Source organism: Episyrphus balteatus, chromosome 1, assembly GCF_945859705.1.
Source record: "Episyrphus balteatus chromosome 1, idEpiBalt1.1, whole genome shotgun sequence".
Taxonomy (NCBI): domain Eukaryota; kingdom Metazoa; phylum Arthropoda; class Insecta; order Diptera; family Syrphidae; genus Episyrphus; species Episyrphus balteatus.
In genome coordinates, this window is record NC_079134.1 from 141,126,568 (window position 1) to 141,147,308 (window position 20,741).

Genomic DNA, 20,741 nt, shown 5'->3' on the forward strand with positions numbered 1-20,741 from the left:
ACTTAGTGAAGTAAATTAAAAAATATTTTTCAACACAAAATTAATTTAAATGAATTAAAAATTTTTCTGAGCTTTATCTATTTGTTCTTTTCTTAACCAAAATTGCTCAGAAAAAGTTTTTAATTCATTTAAATTAATTTTTTGTTTAAAAATTATTTTTTTTTTCATTCACTCAGTTTGTTTATTTTTTTTTTTTATTACTTTCAGTAGCCTTTTTTATGAAATAAAACTTATTTTTTTATGAAAATAAACTGGGCTTTAATAAAAAGTCCAAAAAATTTATGCTCATTAAAGTGTTTTTTTTGACTTAAATGATATGAAAGTGTAAAAAACAACTAAAAAAAACGAAAAAAATTGTGTTTAATGCAAAATTGTGGAGAAACGGTTGTCTGCAGAAAAAAAAGTTTAGAGACAAAATTAAATTGCAATAAATTCTTGATTGGTTGCAAAAAAAATCTTTCAAATCAAACGTAGTTTGGCAAAGATAAGGCCAGTTAAAGGACAAGAGAGCAAAAATCATAAAAACCGTGGTAACTCGAAAACAGGACGAAAACGAGAAAATTACCTCTTAAGTTTTTCGACTTAAAATGACCTCAGGAATCCATGGTTTTCATTTGGGGCGGTGACTGTGGGACACCCTGTATAGTTCTATTGGTCACATCCTCAAGATTGGGGTGTTCAGATTTAGGAAAAATAATAGAGCATCAGCTTGTATATTTATAATTTCAAATAGTATAAATTTAGCCCATTCACATTAACTGGAAAACTTACGTTATTTACCCCCCAAAAAACCGTATAAAGCACAAAATTAGAGTTGTCAGACCTTTGAAATCGACATTAACACGCATATGGCTGCAAAACTGCGTACTTATATTTTGGTTATACCTCTACTCCCAAAATTTTCTCGACCTACTAGCAAAAAAACAGCTTTTTTCTTACTTTTGACTAGTACATGGAGAGATTCGGAGTTAGATTACTTCTACAATACGATGGCGACAATAACGATTGTGGGCTCATTTTATAGGTAATTATAAGTACTACAATTCATTCATGAAGAATTATCCAAACAAATTAAAAGTTCGTCAGATATATGAAAAAATGTCATTTTGTCCCAACCTTGCGATACAAACCCGCACTTTGACCAACTATAAAATTTTATTTAATCAACTCACGGAATTGTTTTGTATATCATTTCTTAGATAATTTTATTGTAAATAAGTCTTACCTTTGTCATTTTTTGTTAAAATGAATAACAATGGAGCTATTCAATAAAAACGATACCAATCTCTTTTCCAAGATGGCGGCTGTTCCCAACCTCCAATTATCCCAACAAATTGACTTTTATGATAAGGACAACCACCCGAACACATTCCATGAAAAAAATTTTGTCCCGCGAAAAATGCGATTTAAATTACTAATTTCCCTGGGCTAAATAAATAAATATAAAAATAATTATTTTTAGTATACGAAAGGATTTAATATATCTAATTTTCAAACCACTTCTATTTTGATCCTACCCGTGACAGTAGAAAGATCCCGTTTATTTTCAAAATAAAATTAGCTTCCATATTTTTCTTTGCACAAATAATAATGAACCATTATTTAATGTTCGTTATGAATTTTTTGCAATTATATGAGTTGAAAGAAAATTAATGTTGTTCACAAAAAGTTACGCCTGTATGTAATTTTTTTTTAAATTCTATTTGTTTTTCAAAATCATTTATCTTTTCAAAAACCACCATATCTCTTTAACTTGTCCTCCAAAAAAAACCTATCTCGTTTTCTTTGCCAACAACTAGGTAGAGTAACTAAAGCTCAAAAATTGGCAATATTAGGGAACCCGGCCGAACAGCTTAGATTTTGATGATCTTTTTTTTCAAACGTCGGTAATTAAAAATACTTTAAAGTCTATAGATTAAAAATTGCCGGTGTTGCCGTTTTGATTTTTTAAATTTAATTGAAGTTTTTTGTGAACAAAAACAAATTTTTTTCAAAAATTTTTCTTAAATTTCATAAATTAATTGATGCCAAAAGATTGTCTAGGAAATTCAAGGAAAAAAACATATGGGAGTGAGGGACAATCTTCCATAGTTCAAGCGATAGATGCAATTTTCTTATTAATTGACTTCAAAAACAAAAAAAAATATTTGAACACAACGGCAACACCTACAATATTCAAATAAACATTGTTTAAAAGCTAGAAGCTTAGTCATATATGTAAAATTAAAATTAAGTTAATTGAATGAATGGCTTTTGAAAGAATGGAAATTGAACTCAGATTTTTGAAAAAAAAAAAAAAAATTATTGAAAAAATTTTAACATGTCGTTTTTTAAACTTGGTCGTAATATAAAATGCATTTATCTTCAAATTTTTTTGGCCGCATTTATGATGATTTCAAATTATAAAAGGAAATATCAATATGTATTGCGGTTTATGAAAAAAATTAAAAAGTATTTCATTTTCGAAGAACTTTTTTTTAATAAAAGTTTTGAAAAAAATGTAACTTATTTTTTTTTTTTAAGTTCAACATCTAAACATAAAATTATTTTTTATTCATTTAATAACCCTTACTGTTGAAAGTTAAATAGCAAAAATTTAAAGTTCCTATTTACCACAGTCTTTGAGAAAATTAATTATTTCAATGCAAAAATTCAGTTTTAATAAAAAAAAAAAACCATTGAAATTGAAGTAATTTTTCATTTTTTTTTTCAAAAGTGTGATATATTTTACCTTTTTTGCTTCGAAATTCAACTGATAATATTTATGGCCAAAAATTTTTTTAAATAAATTCATATTTTATTAGAAAAAGTTTGGAAAAAAGTCATTTTAAATTTTTCTAATAACATTTTTTTTTAATTCTGAGTTTGAGGACCATTTTTTCAAAAAGTCTTGATTAAATTTAGTGGATTTAAATTTAAGAGATATGAATGAGCTTCTGGCTTTTTAAAAATGTATTTTAAAATATTGTAAGTGTTGCCGGTGTTTTCAAAATATTTTTTTTGTGTTTGAGGTCAGAATGTTAGAAAATTGCATTTATCGCTTAAACGATGGAAGATTGTCCCTTACTGCCTTTTATATATTTTCCTTAAATTACCTAGAGAATCTTTTGCTATCATTTGTTTTATGAAATTTAAGCAAAAAAAAATGGTTTAGTTAAAAAAAATTAATTTTAATTTTAAAAAACAATACGGCAACACCGGCAATTTTTAATCTATAGACTTTAAAGTATTTTTAATTAAATACGTTTGAAAAAAAAATCGTCAAAATCAGAGCTGTTCGGCCGGGTTCCCTAATAATTTGCTTTAGTTACTCTACTAATTATAAGCTTTGAATTTAAGAATTTTGTTAAAAATTTAAAAACTAATACATTACATTACATTACATATTAAACTAGTCTGAAGATAAATCTCCGGACTAGAAACACTGCAGCTTCGGAATCTAGGTCCATTTTGCTGATACAACACAAGACATTAATACAACACAGAAAGACAAAGAGAGAAAGAACGAGAGAAGAACATACAACACTGAACTACGTGGCACAGAGGAGGAGACATAGTTGAAAATTGTCTCATGTTATCGCACAGGTGGCTTCAGTTAAGCTGGCGATTTAGAAAAAACTTCTGAGCCGACCGCTGGGTTTGAACCCACGATGTCTGGCTCTGAAGTCATCCATCTATTCCTCTGTGCCATGGCTTAAAAACTAATAAAAATGAAATCACATAAAAGATTTGACTCGTTGGACTGTAACAACTGAGGTAACTTAGAAAAGACATTCAGTTCTTTAAAGCTTATTTATTGCGATTTTAGCGAATTCAGATTGGTTATATATTATTTAACTGATGTCTCCAACAACGTATCTATTCTTATTTTTATTTTATTACCTAATCACAACAAAAGCTATTTACGTAACGAAGTTTAAAATAACATTCATTAACATAAACTAGCTACTACCAACTGGTCACAATATACCTATATTAAAATGATTAAGTCTGCTAAAAATATGTCTCCAAAAATGCACTCAAACTCCAACCTTCATACAATTTGTCCTCTTTAAATGAGTTAATATTTTCTTAGAAATATTTATTTATAAAAGATATGTAATGAACTCTCAAAAAACCAAGCACCATATCATAAGAAATCTTATACACGTTCTTAACCCAGTACTGTAGTGTTTATAATTTGTTCCATATCATCATAACATAGAAGAACGTAAGGATATATCCACTTAAATTTATTTCATGCGAATAATACACACTTTACGCTGGTGGAATACATAAGGATTTTGTTGTTCACAGAATCTCTATTATAACAAGAGTAGGTAAACCATAACCTAAAAACTAAGCCTTGGATAATAAATTCGTGTTTTATTTTTTTTTTTTTTGTTCTTATATTGAAGCTGCCCCATATCAAGACAAAATTCAGACAAAATTCAGAATAATTGATCAGAATTGGCGAAGCAGGACAATTGAATTTTCAAAAGAATTTCCCAGATTTGTGGAATTTCAATGAACCGGCAAAGGCTCACAGGCATCTTTTTCTCCATGTTTATATCTATACTTTTAGTCTTATTTTTCGTCTTTTTAGTCGAGAAATGATGTTTTGTTGTATATAGATGATTTATTTATTTGTTCTTTTAAATCTCTTTATCAATGGCAATCGATTTTCTAGCACATAGAATGTGAAGATAGAATAAAAATTGTTTTTTTTTATGAACGCATTCAAGCTCAACACAACATAAAGAAGGCATCTAGAAAGACATGGAACAACAGCAGAAGGAGGTTTTGGGATGTGATTCCTAAGAAGATAGGTTCATTTTAACTTTGTTATCCGCTTGCCAATTTTTAGAGTAATGACTATTGAAATGAGACTTTGGATATTTTTCAGTAAATTTTAAGAACGTTTTTAATTTTGCAAATCATTCTTTTTATTTCATACTCGACTAGTGTCCTTTCAAGCGTTTTCAAAGTCAATTTTTTCTGACAGTTAGGCGTCTTCGACCTTAAAGTTTCAGATACAAAAATCGGTATCAATTGAGTTATCTATCTTAGAGCTTGAAGATGAGAGCCCACTTAAACCTTAAACAAAAATCGTATTTACAATTTCTCTTTTGTATTATTACCAATTGAACACCTTCAAATGATTTCAATGTTGTTGACAGAAGACATAGGTACTCTCAACACAAAAACCACTTAATCAATCCTGGAGATCTAATAGATCCCACAGATGTAGAAGAATTTGATGAGAAACTTATTACCATTCAAGAGTCAACACCAACCAACCGACCGACTGAACCCTTGAAAGCAATTAAGTTAGCACGCATTAAGACCAATTGCCACAAATATCTAATGCAAAGGATATTCTCATCGTGTGTTTTGTGTATATAGACAGAAATGAGAAAGCATTATATAACTATCTACCATAAGGACCAAAAAGGATCTCCAAAAAAAAAGGACCCAAAAAAAAAATAAGAAAAACAAAAACATAAAACAACAAAAAACATCCCAAACTGATGGAAACAACTGCTTCAAATTGAGGAAGGAAACATAAGAAAAAAAAAAAATTAAACCTCGATACCTTTGCTGATGCCAACAGGCATCTTTCTAAACGTGACTGTAATACGTCAGGTACAGAACAACATGGATTGGATATGTTTTGTCAAAGCCAGAAAAAAAAGAAAATGGATAAAAAAAGAAAAATAAGAAGGACAGATTGGGTCTATGTCACGTAGTAAATAGTGGCAGACTTAGGATATTCTCTTCATTAAGTTCTTTTGCCAACTTTTATTCCCTCAAACGTTTAATAATAATAAATAAATTAAATTGATACTCGAAGCAATTCCAGGGACACACGAAATGTTACCAGTTTGTTGCGTCAGATTTAGACAAAAAAATTTCAACTTCATTTTGTGTCCTTTATTTTCAAGGATTTTACACTTCGATTTATGATACAAAAAAGAATGACATTTAAGTTTGACAATATTTTTATTTTGGCCATAAAATTGATTTTTTTTTAATTCCCCAACTCAAATATTATAAAAAAGTAGATAGATAGCTTTTTCAAAAAACAAGAAAATTGTTTGTTTCTTTTTTTGTTTGAAAAAAAAAAAAAAAAAAAATATTGACAAGGTAACAACATCCAATTAATTTAAAACAATATCTCTACTTGTTTTGGCTCTCCTCTTCTTTTAGGATTGAAATTGAACCTATAAAGTAATTAGCTTTGGATATAACAAAACTTGAGAAATATAATAAAGGTCGGTAGCAGAGGCGGCGCTAGACCAAAATGAGGCGTGTGCTAGAGTAAATTTTCGGGGGGCCCCTGAGAAAATGAATTTGGACTATTATTCTGAAAAAAAGTATCAAGTATCAAGTTCAAAATTCTAATAACAAACTTAAGACAAAACGTTTCATTTCAATGTAAGCCCTGTTCCTTTGGGAGGTGGCAAAGTACTACTAGTAGTTTACTAGCGATTTCCAAGACAGTATATGATAGTACTAGATTAACCAAAACATCTACTACTAGAAGACTACCACTTCCAATGGAACAGGGCTGTGAATGAAAAACAAAATGCACGACTCGATCTCACGAACTTTTTCTTAAGTTTCAGATTGATTTAATTTTTAAAACTTTTTATATAAATAAGATTTTTTGTTAAATGTTCTAAAACGTACATATCAAAAGAAAACAATTCGTTCTTCAAATCAAACAAAAAAACAGCATCTAGAATGAATTTCAGCAATTTGATTTCTTTTATTAGGGCGCGTTTTTAGAAAAAATCAAAATCGTTAGAAATCGCTATAAATATTTTTCGATAGATAAATGTCGATAGATAAATGTGGATAGATAAATGTGGATAGATAAATGTCGATAGATAAATGTCGACAGATAAATGTGGACAGATAAATGTGGATAGATATATGTGGATAGATAAATGTCGATAGATAAATGTCGATAGATAAATGTCGATAGATAAATGTGGATAGATATATGTGGATAGATAAATGTCGATAGATAAATGTGGATAGATAAATGTGGATAGATAAATGTGGATAGATAAATGTCGATAGATAAATGTGGATAGATAAATGTCGATAGATAAATGTGGATAGATAAATGTCGACAGATAAATGTGGATAGATAAATGTCGATAGATAAATGTCGATAGATAAATGTGGATAGATATATGTGGATAGATAAATGTCGATAGATAAATGTCGATAGATAAATGTCGACAGATAAATGTGGATAGATAAATGTCGATAGATAAATGTCGATAGATAAATGTGGACAGATAAATGTGGATAGATATATGTGGATAGATAAATGTGGATAGATAAATGTGGATAGATAAATGTCGATAGATAAATGTGGATAGATAAATGTCGATAGATAAATGTTGACAGATAAATGTGGACAGATAAATGTGGATAGATATATGTGGATAGATAAATGTGGATAGATAAATGTCGATAGATAAATGTGGATAGATAAATGTGGATAGATATATGTGGATAGATAAATGTGGATAGATAAATGTGGATAGATAAATGTGAATAGATAAATGTCGATAGATAAATGTCGATAGATAAATGTGGATAGATAAATGTGGATAAATAAATGTGGATAGATATATGTATATAGATAAATGTGGATAGATATATGTGGATAGATAAATATGGATAGATAAATGTCGATAAATAAATGTGGATAGATAAATGTCGATAGATAAATGTGGATAGATAAATGTGGATAGATAAATGTCGATAGATAAATGTGGATAGATAAATGTGGATAGATAAATGTGGATAGATAAATGTCGATAGATAAATGTCGATAGATAAATGTCGATAGATAAATGTGGATAGATAAATGTGGATAGATAAATGTGGATAGATATATGTGGATAGATAAATGTGGATAGATATATGTGGATAGATAAATGTGGATAGATAAATGTCGATAGATAAATGTGGATAGATAAATGTCGATAGATAAATGTGGATAAATAAATGTGGATAGATAAATGTCGACAGATAAATGTGGATAGATAAATGTCGATAGATAAATGTGGATAGATAAATGTCGATAGATAAATGTGGATAGATAAATGTCGATAGATAAATGTGGATAGATAAATGTGGATAGATAAATGTCGACAGATAAATGTGGACAGATAAATGTGGACAGATAAATGTGGATAGATATATGTGGATAGATAAATGTGGATAGATAAATGTGGATAGATAAATGTCGATAGATAAATGTGGATAGATAAATGTCGATAGATAAATGTCGACAGATAAATGTGGACAGATAAATGTGGATAGATATATGTGGATAGATAAATGTGGATAGATAAATGTCGATAGATAAATGTGGATAGATAAATGTGGATAGATATATGTGGATAGATAAATGTGGATAGATAAATGTGGATAGATAAATGTGGATAGATAAATGTCGATAGATAAATGTGGATAGATATATGTGGATAGATAAATGTGGATAGATAAATGTGGATAGATAAATATCGATAGATAAATGTCGATAGATAAATGTCGACAGATAAATGTGGACAGATAAATGTGGATAGATATATGTGGATAGATAAATGTGGATAGATAAATGTGGATAGATAAATGTGGATAGATAAATGTGGATAGATAAATGTGGATAGATAAATGTCGATAGATAAATGTCGATAGATAAATGTCGATAGATAAATGTGGATAGATAAATGTGGATAGATAAATAAATGTCGATAGATAAATGTCGACAGATAAATTTTGATAGATAAATGTCGATTGATAAATGTCGATTGATAAATGTCGATAGATAAATGTCGATAGATAAATGTCGATAGATAAATGTCGATTCATAGATCGATTTTCATAAATTATTATAGAGCACTTCTAATTATCGTAGAACCTTGAAATTTTTTAGAATGTTAGAGCTGGTTGTTTATTCAAATTAAAAAATTTAAAATTTGATAATTTCAGCCAGGGGGCGTGGCAACTGCCTATTTCCGGTGAATTTTCATCAAATATTATAGAGCATTTCTAACTTTCGTTTTTTAGTAAGATATGTTGTTTTGACCAAACTATTTTTCGTTCAAGAATAAGATTATTTCGAGTTGTGTCCGATATTTTTTTTAAAGAATTTTAATTTTTCGAACGAAGGAACTTAGTTGTGCTGTTTTGACCAAACACTTATTTAAAAGTATAAACATTTTTGATTGGTCAAAACAGCACAAGTTGGAGTTATGCCATTATGATCAATTATAATTTTAGAAAAAAGGAGTTAAGTGTGGTTAGGGCCATTGAATATCTTTGGAACTAGTTTACTTATGCAGTTAAGACCAAACGAAAATAGATTTTCGAAAAAAATGAACTTATGCTGTTAATACCAAACTCCATAGATTTCTATTAGAAAATCGTTTTTTTTTTTCTTTCTTTTGTATAGAGACAAGATTTACATCAAAATGTAATTTTAGGAATATTGAGGACTTATTGCTTCTTTTAATTGGTGATTCAATTTTGCTTTTGAGTTGAAGAAGAAGAGACCGGAAAAAACCAAGGGGCTCCCCCTGCTAAATACAGGAAGATATATAAAAAATTGGAATTGTTTTTGTTGATGTTTGCTTTTCTCTATTAGATACTTATCAATCATTTAATTTTTTTTTAAGAAATAACTGATAAATTATTCGCATGTTTTAAAGTTTGGTGGATTGTAAATCCGTCCGTATTTTGAAACATCAATGAATCCGCAAAATGTGTTCGAATACGGAATTTCGAACAGCGAAAATTCGAAAATTCCACTGAAGAAAATGGTCCTTTTTAATCATTAAATTGGCGGCGGAAAACAGAAATATTCTTAAGTCCTAAGTAACAAAGCGTTCAAATTTCTAGAAAGTGTAAAAAATCAGTTTATATAAATTGCGAGCGTAAGCGAGCAAAGAATTTTTTTAAGGGAAATAAAGTTTACCCATTCTTAACCTTTACAAAAACTTATTTCATACAATTTTAAATACCTATACAAAATTGAAAAATAGAAAAAAGAAAAAAAAAAAACAGTTTTTATCACTGAGATTTTGTATTTTAAATTTAATTGGGAATTTTAAAAGCAAAATTTTATATAATCCAAGTTGCTGGACAAACTAATTATCTGTTGAGAAAGAAAAAAAGCAAACAATAATCTTAAATTGTTTAATTTATTTTTTCTTTCCTACTTTTGCAAAAAGTGGCCAATGTATGCTTCGATTCATCTCGATGGAATTATGGAAATCGAGTGGAAACAAGCCAATTTCAATTATGTGATTTGAATAAAGAGAAGAGACATGGTTTTTCGGATTTTATTATTTCTGAGACATTTTCATTTAGCGACCGCGGGGCCCCTCTAAGAGCGGGGCCGTGTGCGGGGGCACACTCCGCACACCCCTTCCGCCGCCTCTGGTCGGTAGTTAATTCAAAAAAAAAAAAATAATAATAATAATATCTCTTACAATTTCTTATCCTTAATTGAAATGTAATATAGACTCAGACATAAAGTTGATAACCTTGATATTTAATGAAAATGAAGAGAGTAAAAGTAATTTAACTTTAAAATTGAAAACAAAAATAATTAAAATAAAATTTAACTTTTACCCCCAAAATCCGACTTATGAAAAAGGAGTTAAAGTTTTGAGAGGTATATCTCACATAATCAGACAAATTTTTAACCCCAAAAGTCTGGGGTCAAATCACGGTACACGATTACGATCATACGTTAGCGTTTTGACTATTGCTATCTCTATTTAATCAGTAGAAAACGATAGGGACACATACTGTCCATAATCTCGTAAAGGTCCTAACTACATTTTTCACACTTCTGAGTCATGCAAAATTGCAATTTGCATATAAAAATGAAAAACGTTTCAAAAATATTTGGAATTTTCTGACTTATTTAAAGAAGAATCAATCAGAGACAATGCCCTTACTCCAAATATGCAAAAAAATCAAAATCGAAAATTTTGTAGTTAGGGCCTTTACGAGATTATGGGCAGTATGGCAATCATACGTTAACGAACGTATGCTGTAGTTTGACCCCGGGTTTCTGGCTTTCCCACCTTCATTTGACTTGAGCAATTGCTCAACAACCGATTCCTTGATTCCAACTCATATAACTTTTTTAGCATCTTTAAAGTTTTTCTGTTTTTCTGGCTTAAAGCATATGATTATAAAATTTGGTCGTTTGGGGCTGAAATGGCTTTTTTCTTTTCTTTTAAAATTAAATGTATAAGCACCATTTTTGAGGCTTTATACCTACAGCACTTTATTAAGTCTAATATCAGATAAGACTCCATAAAACTAGGATCAGACTCATTCTGAAAAATTAACAGCCTCATCGGAAATAAGCTTTCAATGCCAAAAATCACCACCACCACAAACGGTGAGGTTAAATCCAGCGAGAGAAAGGCTAAAGCTTTTGCTGACTTCGAAGACATTTTCCTACAGCATTAACAAGAGCCACCCGAAGAAATCAGCAGGACCTGATAAGATCTTTTACATATTTATTGTTTTGAATTGTGAATTGTGAAAAAACATTTTGTGATTGTATTCACATGAAAATCATGAAATTAATAACTATTATCATCTTAAAACCTAATGTTTTTTCTGAAGAATAAATTTATAGGGTAGAGTTGCCTATTTTCGGCCGTCTCCAGTTTCCGGCCACCTTCCGCAAAATCGTTATAATTAGGCATTTCCTAGGGTTTATTCCAAAATTTTGCTCTTATGCTGTTCTCTTATATGTTAGAACAGCATACGAGTGAAAATTTCGAATAAACCCCTTTGAAATCACTAGTTATAACGATTTTCCGGCCGCAAATAGGCAACTCTACCCTATTCAATTATTATTATAATTTACTATTTTTTTTTATGAAAAAAGTTAAAATTGTTTTTTCTTCGCACAAAATTTTGTTAATATTTTTACCTGACAACCCACTACAAATTTTAATAAATATGAAAGTTTATTATTTCACCTAAAAATATTTATCTTTATCATGTCTTTACGGTCGGTCCCCACAAAGGTTAGGTTAGGTAGAAATGGCTGTCAGGAAAACGACTGACCACTTATTGGTCCCTACAAAAAAAAGCTATAATTTTTTTAATACAATCAATTTTTGAACTTTTTTGAATTAAAGATTGTGTAGCTCTTACTGCATAAAGATATAAAATGTTAGAAAAAAGAGCATCTGTTTACCGTTGTCTCGGAATTCTGAATATTAAAATGATTGAAACTTTGTAGGGTAAAAGCGGGTGATATGGCGCGGCGGGTGAGATGGCGCACTTTAAATATCTTTTACATTTATTGCTCTAAAAATGTACGAAAAATATTTTTAGGTTTCTTTAAATATTTTAAATCGAAGTAGCCAGTAATCGTCTCTTTACCTGTGATACAAAAAATAAAAACAAATTTCAAAGCAAATCATGTGATGATTTTTTTCGAATTTTTTTTTCTCCCTTTTTTTTTGTTCCGATATTTTGTGAGTTGTTGGGATCTTAGATGCCCTTGATACACCAATACATACAAGAAAGTATAAGTTATGCATTGCGTGTGAAATCTGAGCTCTAGTTCTATCTGCTTTTTATGGGTGCTTACGAATATAAGTTATGCACAAAAAGGTGAGATGGCGCAGTTTTTTGAGGGTGAAATGGCGCATTCCCTACTAGAATTTTTTAATTGAGTATAGTTTTAGCATGTGCCATATCACCCTCAAAATATTTTTTTAAGTAATTAAGCCAAGTTCAAATTTTATAAAAAAGACGACTAGTTGCTATCTATTATACAGCATGCATTGGTGCTTGACCCCTTCACATCGTTCAACCATTTTTGCAATGAATTTGGCAATAGAAACCTAAAACAAACTCATGCGCCATCTCACCCACCCTATAGGGGGAGATGGTTTTTTTTAAACTTTTTTTCTATATTAATTTAAAAATATAAATTTAAAATATAAAATTCTGTAAAACAAACGATACGTTGGATATTGAATATAGAACATTTTTGCATTGTTAGAAATATGAAATGTGGTTTACTTTGAAAAATATGACAAAAACAAAAAAGGTATGCCATCTCACCCGCTTTTACCCTACATAAAAAACTTAAAAACGGTGAAAAAATTTGGGGTAAAAGAAATTGTTTTCCTTGTTTTTTTTTTTTTTAGTCAAATATCATTTTGGAAATCCTTTCTTTTCTACACGCATGTGTATCAATTATGACTATAAATTGTGGTAAGCTTCAGATTTTTTGAATGTTTTTAAAAATTCTTAAAAATAAAAAAAAACCGCGCAAAAAAACGCTAAAAAAATTAGGTGTTTTTCAACAAATGATACATTTTTCAAAATTTGAGCCTTAAAAAAATCCGTATAAAACGCTTTTTTTTAATATATTTTGAGTGGCATTTTTTAAATGATAGAAAAAAAAATCTCTATCTATAATGGCAACTTTGTCGATTGTCTTTTTTCATTTTTTTTTTTTAGAAAACCGTTCATAACTTGGTATTGATATTTTTTAGAAGTTTTTCACTACCTATACTATTCTTTTATCAAATTTATTTATCGATAAAAAAATCAACTCTCTATGACTTACCGTTTAAAAAATATATTTTTAAATAAAACTCACTGCAACTTGAAAGAATAGAAATTGATTACTATGATCAACGAAAAATTTTCATATGCATACTTGCATACCAAGAATAACTTCATATAGGTACAACAAAAAAATATCTTTTTTTTTTTAAATAAACATTTTAAGTTAAATTTCTTTGAATAGTTTTCTCAGAAATAAGAAATTATTTTAAATTTAAATTGATTGGATACCTATTTTCAATTTTCAATTTTAAATTCATTTTTATTTTTCATCATCTTAAAACTATCTTAAAGCTAGACAAAAATTCATAAAAACTAGCCTACTTATCAATTACTTACAACTAACTTACTGGCCCTTTACGGGCACTCTAAGTTATTCTTCATTTTTCTTAATACTAATACTATTCGGCCTTAAAACTAATTTAATTCAAATAGTATTTCAAGGTTTTATTTTTTCCAAGAAATAATTTCTAAAAAAACTTGGATTTTGATCATTTTTTTGTTTATTTTAAAACTTAAAAACTAATTAAAACTACTTAAACTACTTAAAAACTAATTAAAACTACTTAAACTACTTAAAACTACTTAAAAACTAGAACAGCCACAGCAAGCAATTTTGTTTTTTTTTTTTTTTTGTATTTCTTGTATTTCTTGTATTTTTTTATTTCTTTTTTTTTGTATTTTTTATAGTTTTTTTTTGTGCCACCCCGACTGTCCCTACTTAAAACTAAACACCTAAAACTATGTAAGCCGGCCAAGGCATAAAAACAAAGACCACTTTAATTATTTACACTATTATGAAGCCACCAAAACTGGTTCTCCTGCCTTACCCTATTTCTTCGGTCCCGATCGGACACAGTCCTACTGAACCGAAGACGCCCTTCTCCGCCTAATGCGAGGATGTCCCTGTCATACAGCAGTCGCCTATTGGATACCTATTTTGAAATTTAAATGAAAATCGTTCCAAGGAAATTCGTTTCAAAGAAAACATTCCTTTTGAGGAATAACTAATAGTAATTTAAAGCTTTTCCAAGAAAATTTAAAAAAAAAACCTTTTAAGTTAACTGTAATAAATCCCTTTTTTTCATAGACATTTCCTTATCATACTTTCTAAGATTTTTGTTAAAAATATGAACATAATAATGAGTTACTCAAGAATTTCGATATTTTAATTGCTTTTTTCAACAATTCCAATACAATAATTATTTCCTTCAATTAACTCTAAAGTTGAAGTTAATGCTACAACAAAATTGAACATATCCTGTTTGTATCTACATCCATTCCACAAACACTCAGAGTTTTCTTAGAACATTTCCTTAGGTACATTATATTAAATTGTATTGGAAAACTAGCTCTGAATTTAAGAGTTCCTTTTGCAAATCCTTGCACCCTATGTGAAGCAGAAAAAAAACCTTGATTAAAGTAATTTCGCAATTCTTGATACCTAAACGTTTAAATTAGTTGAATGAATCACAGTTCTAAACACCCCACTAGCTTACTTACTTTTGAAGTAACAACTATTTTTCCAATTGCATTCAAGTTCAATAAATCACGTTCTTAAACAAAAAGTTGTAAACCACACACACATAACTTCTTTCCTAGCTGCTGCCTAATATAAGTTTGAAAATTAACTTGTTCCTTTTGGTTGGTAGAAAACACATCAGTGAAAGGTGTTTTCCAACGCACAGAAAACTGTGTATAAGAAAATAACAACAAAAATAAAACACTTAACAAACTTATAGAGAAACACGTCACAGGATAGAAATGAAGATGAGATAAAGATGCGCTATTTTATTTAGTTAGAAACGAATATATCCCTACTATACAAAACTTCAAGCTGAGTCAAGGTTTTCTCACAAACGATAGATAGCACGCATAGAGAATAATATAGGCACTTAGGTGGAATTCAAATTTTCATGACATCACGTTTTTTCATAAACATAAAAATTGACTCCAACTTCAACGTCTGAATAAAAAAAAAAAATGATTGCAGGTAGTGGTAGATATTTCTTATGAATGCAAGACAGAAATAAAATCTTAAGAGGACAAATTTGTCGCACGTAGATACTTTTGATTTATTTCGTTTCAACTTTACCGTTCAAAAGTTTTAAGCGAAATGCGTATGCTTTCAACGTGATTTTTTTTCTTTTTTTTATTTTTTTTTTATTTTTTATTTTGTGATATATTAAAACTGATCAAATGTATCGAAAAATGTGTCATAACTTTTTTTTCTAAGTAATATTAAAATCTATAAGGTGGGTAAAAGAACCATTATTTTTATATTTAAAATCTATTAAAAAACATAATTCTTAAAATCGTTATATCGAACACAACTCATGGTGGCCTGAAATGAAAAGTATTATTGACTATAGAAATATTTAATCCCTTTTGAAAGAATTATCTAACTATCTATTATATTATTCATGTTACTTTTTCAGAAAAAAAAAAAAAAAAACTTGTAAAAATTTTATAAAATTTAATAGCAGTTTAAGCCGTTAAAAAAAAATTCGCAAATTAGTTGAGCTAATTATGGCTCTCTTGTGCTCATATAGTTGTTTTCATCTTATTTCAATTTTGTGTTACCTAATTCATTAATTTTTACTAAAGTTTCAAGCCTTAATTCAAAAATTCCACAAAACAAAAATAAATTCTTGTTTACCTTTTTTTCTTCGTTGTAAGAATTAAAAACTGCTGAAATTTTGAAATTCCGTGCATTGAACGATCATTCTTCAGAAAAATTGATTTTTGAAAAAAAAATGTTGTCTTGTTTTTCAAAAATTAGAATATTCGAAAATATCAATTTACTTTTTAAAAATAAAAAATCAGCCAAGTTCTCTAGCAACTTTGGCACTACACCCTTATTTACAGGAAACAACTCAGGCCATTTTCGAGCCCCCTCTAACTTCCACACCAAAGATGCTAGAAATTTCAAACTCGCTACATTTGTTGAGCTGGTCAAAACCAAACTCCTCACAAAATTTCAGCCTCTTGCGATGAGTAGTTTCTGAGATATAAGGCTTCAAAAATCGCAAAAACCGTAACTGACTGACTCACTCACTCACTCACACTCACTCACTCACTCACTCACTCACTCACTCACTCACTCACTCACTCACTCACTCACTCACTCACTCACTCACTCACTCACTCACTCACTCACTCACTCACTCACTCACTCACTCACTCACTCACTCACTCACTCACTCACTCACTCACTCACTCACTCACTCACTCACTCACTCACTCACTCACTCACTCACTCACTCACTCACTCACTCACTCACTCACTCACTCACTCACTCACTCACTCACTCACTCACTCACTCACTCACTCACTCACTCACTCACTCACTCACTCACTCACTCACTCACTCACTCACTCACTCACTCACTCACTCACTCACTCACTCACTCACTCACTCACTCACTCACTCACTCACTCACTCACTCACTCACTCACTCACTCACTCACTCACTCACTCACTCACTCACTCACTCACTCACTCACTCACTCAATTTGAGATTTTCAATTGAGGGGGCGTGGCATCCGCTAATTTCCGCTGGATTATCATCAAATATTATAGAGCACTTCTGATTATCGTAGAATCTTGAAATTTGGTAGAATGGTAAAGCTGGTAGTTTATACAAAGGAAAACATTTAAAATTTGAGAATTTCAGCCAGGGGGCGTGGCAACCGCCCATTTTCACTGAATTTTCATCAAATATAGAGATTTTCAATTCTACAGCCATACCTTGCAAAAAGTAGTGAAATCACAACAAAAACATTACTGTTAAAAAAGGAGCCAAGTTCTCTTATGCTGAAATTATGCTGGCACAAAAAGTACTGAGATGTAAAAGTGTACCAAATTCTAAAGTTTGGGTTCAAATTCGTACCAATAAAATTTTGATTGTTTACTTTGCAATTTTTGAAATAACTTTAAAAATCGGTAATTAAAAGAAAAATTGTCAAGAGAACAATCAAAATTTTATTGATACGAATTTGAACCCAAACTTTAGAACTTGGTACACTTTTACATCTCAGTACTTTTTGTGCCAGCATAATTTCAACATAGGAGAACTTGGCTCTTTTTTTAACAGTAATGTTTTTGTTGTGATTCAATTCTCTCGAACTCATAAAATACACAATGTAATCGAAATAATAGAATGGAGCTCTAATTCGAGAACGAGACGCAAAAAATACATTACCTTTTGTAATCATAACTATTTTCGCACTATTAAATATTTTTTATGACTAAAAATCTAATCTCCAACGAAATTATTTTCTTAATTCAGAAAAAATATAAAGGATCCATAATATTTTGGCATCATGAATTGATTTCTTGAATAGCAATTCCAACTCACATATTTCCGCAATTATTTTTCGAAATTTCCAATAGATTATGTCAACCATTAACATTTTGAGACACCATGAATTTCTACTTTCATTTCTTACTGTTGGTAAAAAAAAATCAGTTTTCAAAAGATATACATTTTTATTTTAGATATGGTAAAATATATCTTTTTGAGATGGTGTTAGCAATTTTGTAAAAAAAAAAATCCCAATCATTGAACTCGATGTCAAAAGTACCCACAAAATCACGACTGGGGCCTATTTCTCGTCGAGCTGCATCAACTATATCTATCAGCTACATCAACGACTTTGAACTTCAAAATGTCCGTCCCATCGAACCGCATGGATAAAATTTTAGTATTTCTGAATTATTCCGACCAAAACAATATTTCCCCTGATTCAACTTCAAAGTGTAAATTTCTTGCGTGCAAAGCACAGAATAACTAACACAGAAAAGCGCACTCTTGCGGAATGGGGCCCTTTTTAATATTGAGGCATTTCAAAAACGTGACTGCAAAAGAAATTTTTGACCATGGATTCGGAATTAGCACACGAAAATCCTTTGAAAATATAAGTTTGGTTCAAAAACGATTTTCGTTGCAGACAATGGATATTTATACATACTTGAAATTTATTTGAACCAAAGAGTTATTCAGTTAAGTTATTATACTTCCGTTTTTACCAAAATCGGATTACCTTCTTTTTTCGAGATATCCCCCGTAAACGTGTTTTTTTCTGAAAAATTGATATCAACGCATGCTCGAGTACGATAACTTAGGCACCGAGAATTGAAAACAGTTTAATGTAGAGGTATTCAATACAATCATTTTTTGTTATGGGAGGGTGGGTCTATGCCACCCCCTTTAGGCAGAAGGGGTAATTTTCTAAAAAAAAACTACTAAAAAAATTATTAAAAAAACAACGGCAGTACTTACATTAATTAATGATACCTTTTTTCAAAAGCTGAGCTAGAATTGTACACTCAATTGAGTTTTTTAATAAAGTTATTTTGATCAGTTGTTTTCAAAATAATCGATTTTAAGTTCAACAATTGTTAAAAATAAGTTTAAAAAAATACATTGAATACTATTTTTGTCAAGACTATGGATTTCAATATGGGATAAATGGATAAAGTATTTATGAAAACCATAAATGTTCTTAAGTCTTCTTGTTTTTGAGAAAATTAAAAAATAGGAAAACTTAAAATTAATTAAACGAAAGACTTCTTATACTCATACAATATTATTATTTATTAATAATTAACGTTTTCGGGAATTACAATTCCCATCGTCAGATTATTTGCAAAATCTAAAATTATTTAAATAAATTTTTGTCGTTAAATTCTAAACATAATTTTTTTTTTTTAAATTTTCCAAAATAATTTAAAAAAGTAATAAACTAAAAATATCTTAAAGTAAAAGTGAATAAATGCATCTAGAATTTTTTCTCAAATATTTGTTTGGTCGAAAGTGGTACTAAAAATTTGTGTAATAAAGATCGGTCGAATGTTTTATTTTTGTTCATATTTTTTGTTCTATTGATGTAAATTTCTTCATACGCATCTAATAATTTAGGTTTATTAATTTGTTTTAACAAACGAAAGCCAGCTATAACATGGTTATTATGTATCATATGGTCAGCAGGAGTGGACTCGTTTAATGTTTTAGAGTAAATTGACTTGTAGTGTTCTGACCATCTAGTCTTTACCGATCTTCTTGTCTGACCAATGTACACTTCATCACAATTTTGACAAATAACCGAATATATTCCTGATTTTTCAATAGTTTCTGTTTTATCTTTAATTGTTCCAATAAGATTTTTTACTTTATTCCTTGATGAATTTGGAGCCAATTTAATAAAATACTTTTTGAATATTTTTCCTAAAGAATAAGTTAATTAATTAATTGAAAGAACGTCAAATGAATATCAGAGCTAACATTGAATTTTTGTTGAATTGCCGGAAGAACAAAGTTATACCCAATTTCATTAAAATTAAAACAGCCATCAATAACCCAAGAACCACAACAGTTATAAAGAAAGCACAACGATCTTGGCTCAATAACGAAATAAATTATGCACACGCTAATTTAAGCAACGTCGAAAAAGAACTATATAGGCTTCATAAATATTTAACAAATGGTATGCATTACACAACAATAGAAATTTTAAATGAATTCGTCGATTTCTTCATGTTCCACATCACTCGAACTGAAAAATCCAAAAAAGAAATTTTGAAAAAGAAATTCGAAAAATTATTAAGCACGCAACAAATTAAGAAGACTGAAGTTCAAACCATCAATGATTTCGTCGTGAATAAATTCTACAACAACACTCACGGACGATGAAATGAGCTTATTAAATTTAGGACTTAATTTTGCAGTTCGCAATAATAATTGCTTAGAAGAAGTAATTGCAGAAGTAGAAACAACAATTTCTAATTTCAATCCCGATATACGGAATGCGATACGTGTTGAGGTCGGAAAATCAATTGAGTCCTTTAAACAAAACCCGAATACATCTGATGCATTTTCAAAAAAACAACAAAATGTAATAAATTCTTTGCGAGACAAGATTAAAACCAACAACATAATAATTTTGAAAGCAGATAAAGGAAATAAAACCTTAATATTAAATAAATCTGACTACAATGATAAAGTGATGAATATTCTTAACAACGGGAGCTATACTTTAATACAAAAGCCACAAACCAAACTCAATTGTTGGCAAGCCTTGACAAAATTGACTCTGAAGAAATGCACGA

General features: G+C 29.5%; 1 protein-coding gene across 1 annotated transcript in view; it reads left to right on the top strand.

The window, feature by feature from the left end:
* The window catches only part of LOC129907186 (zwei Ig domain protein zig-8), a 306,807-nt gene that overhangs the window by 135,477 nt on the left and 150,589 nt on the right, over positions 1–20,741 (top strand). The window lies entirely within an intron of this gene.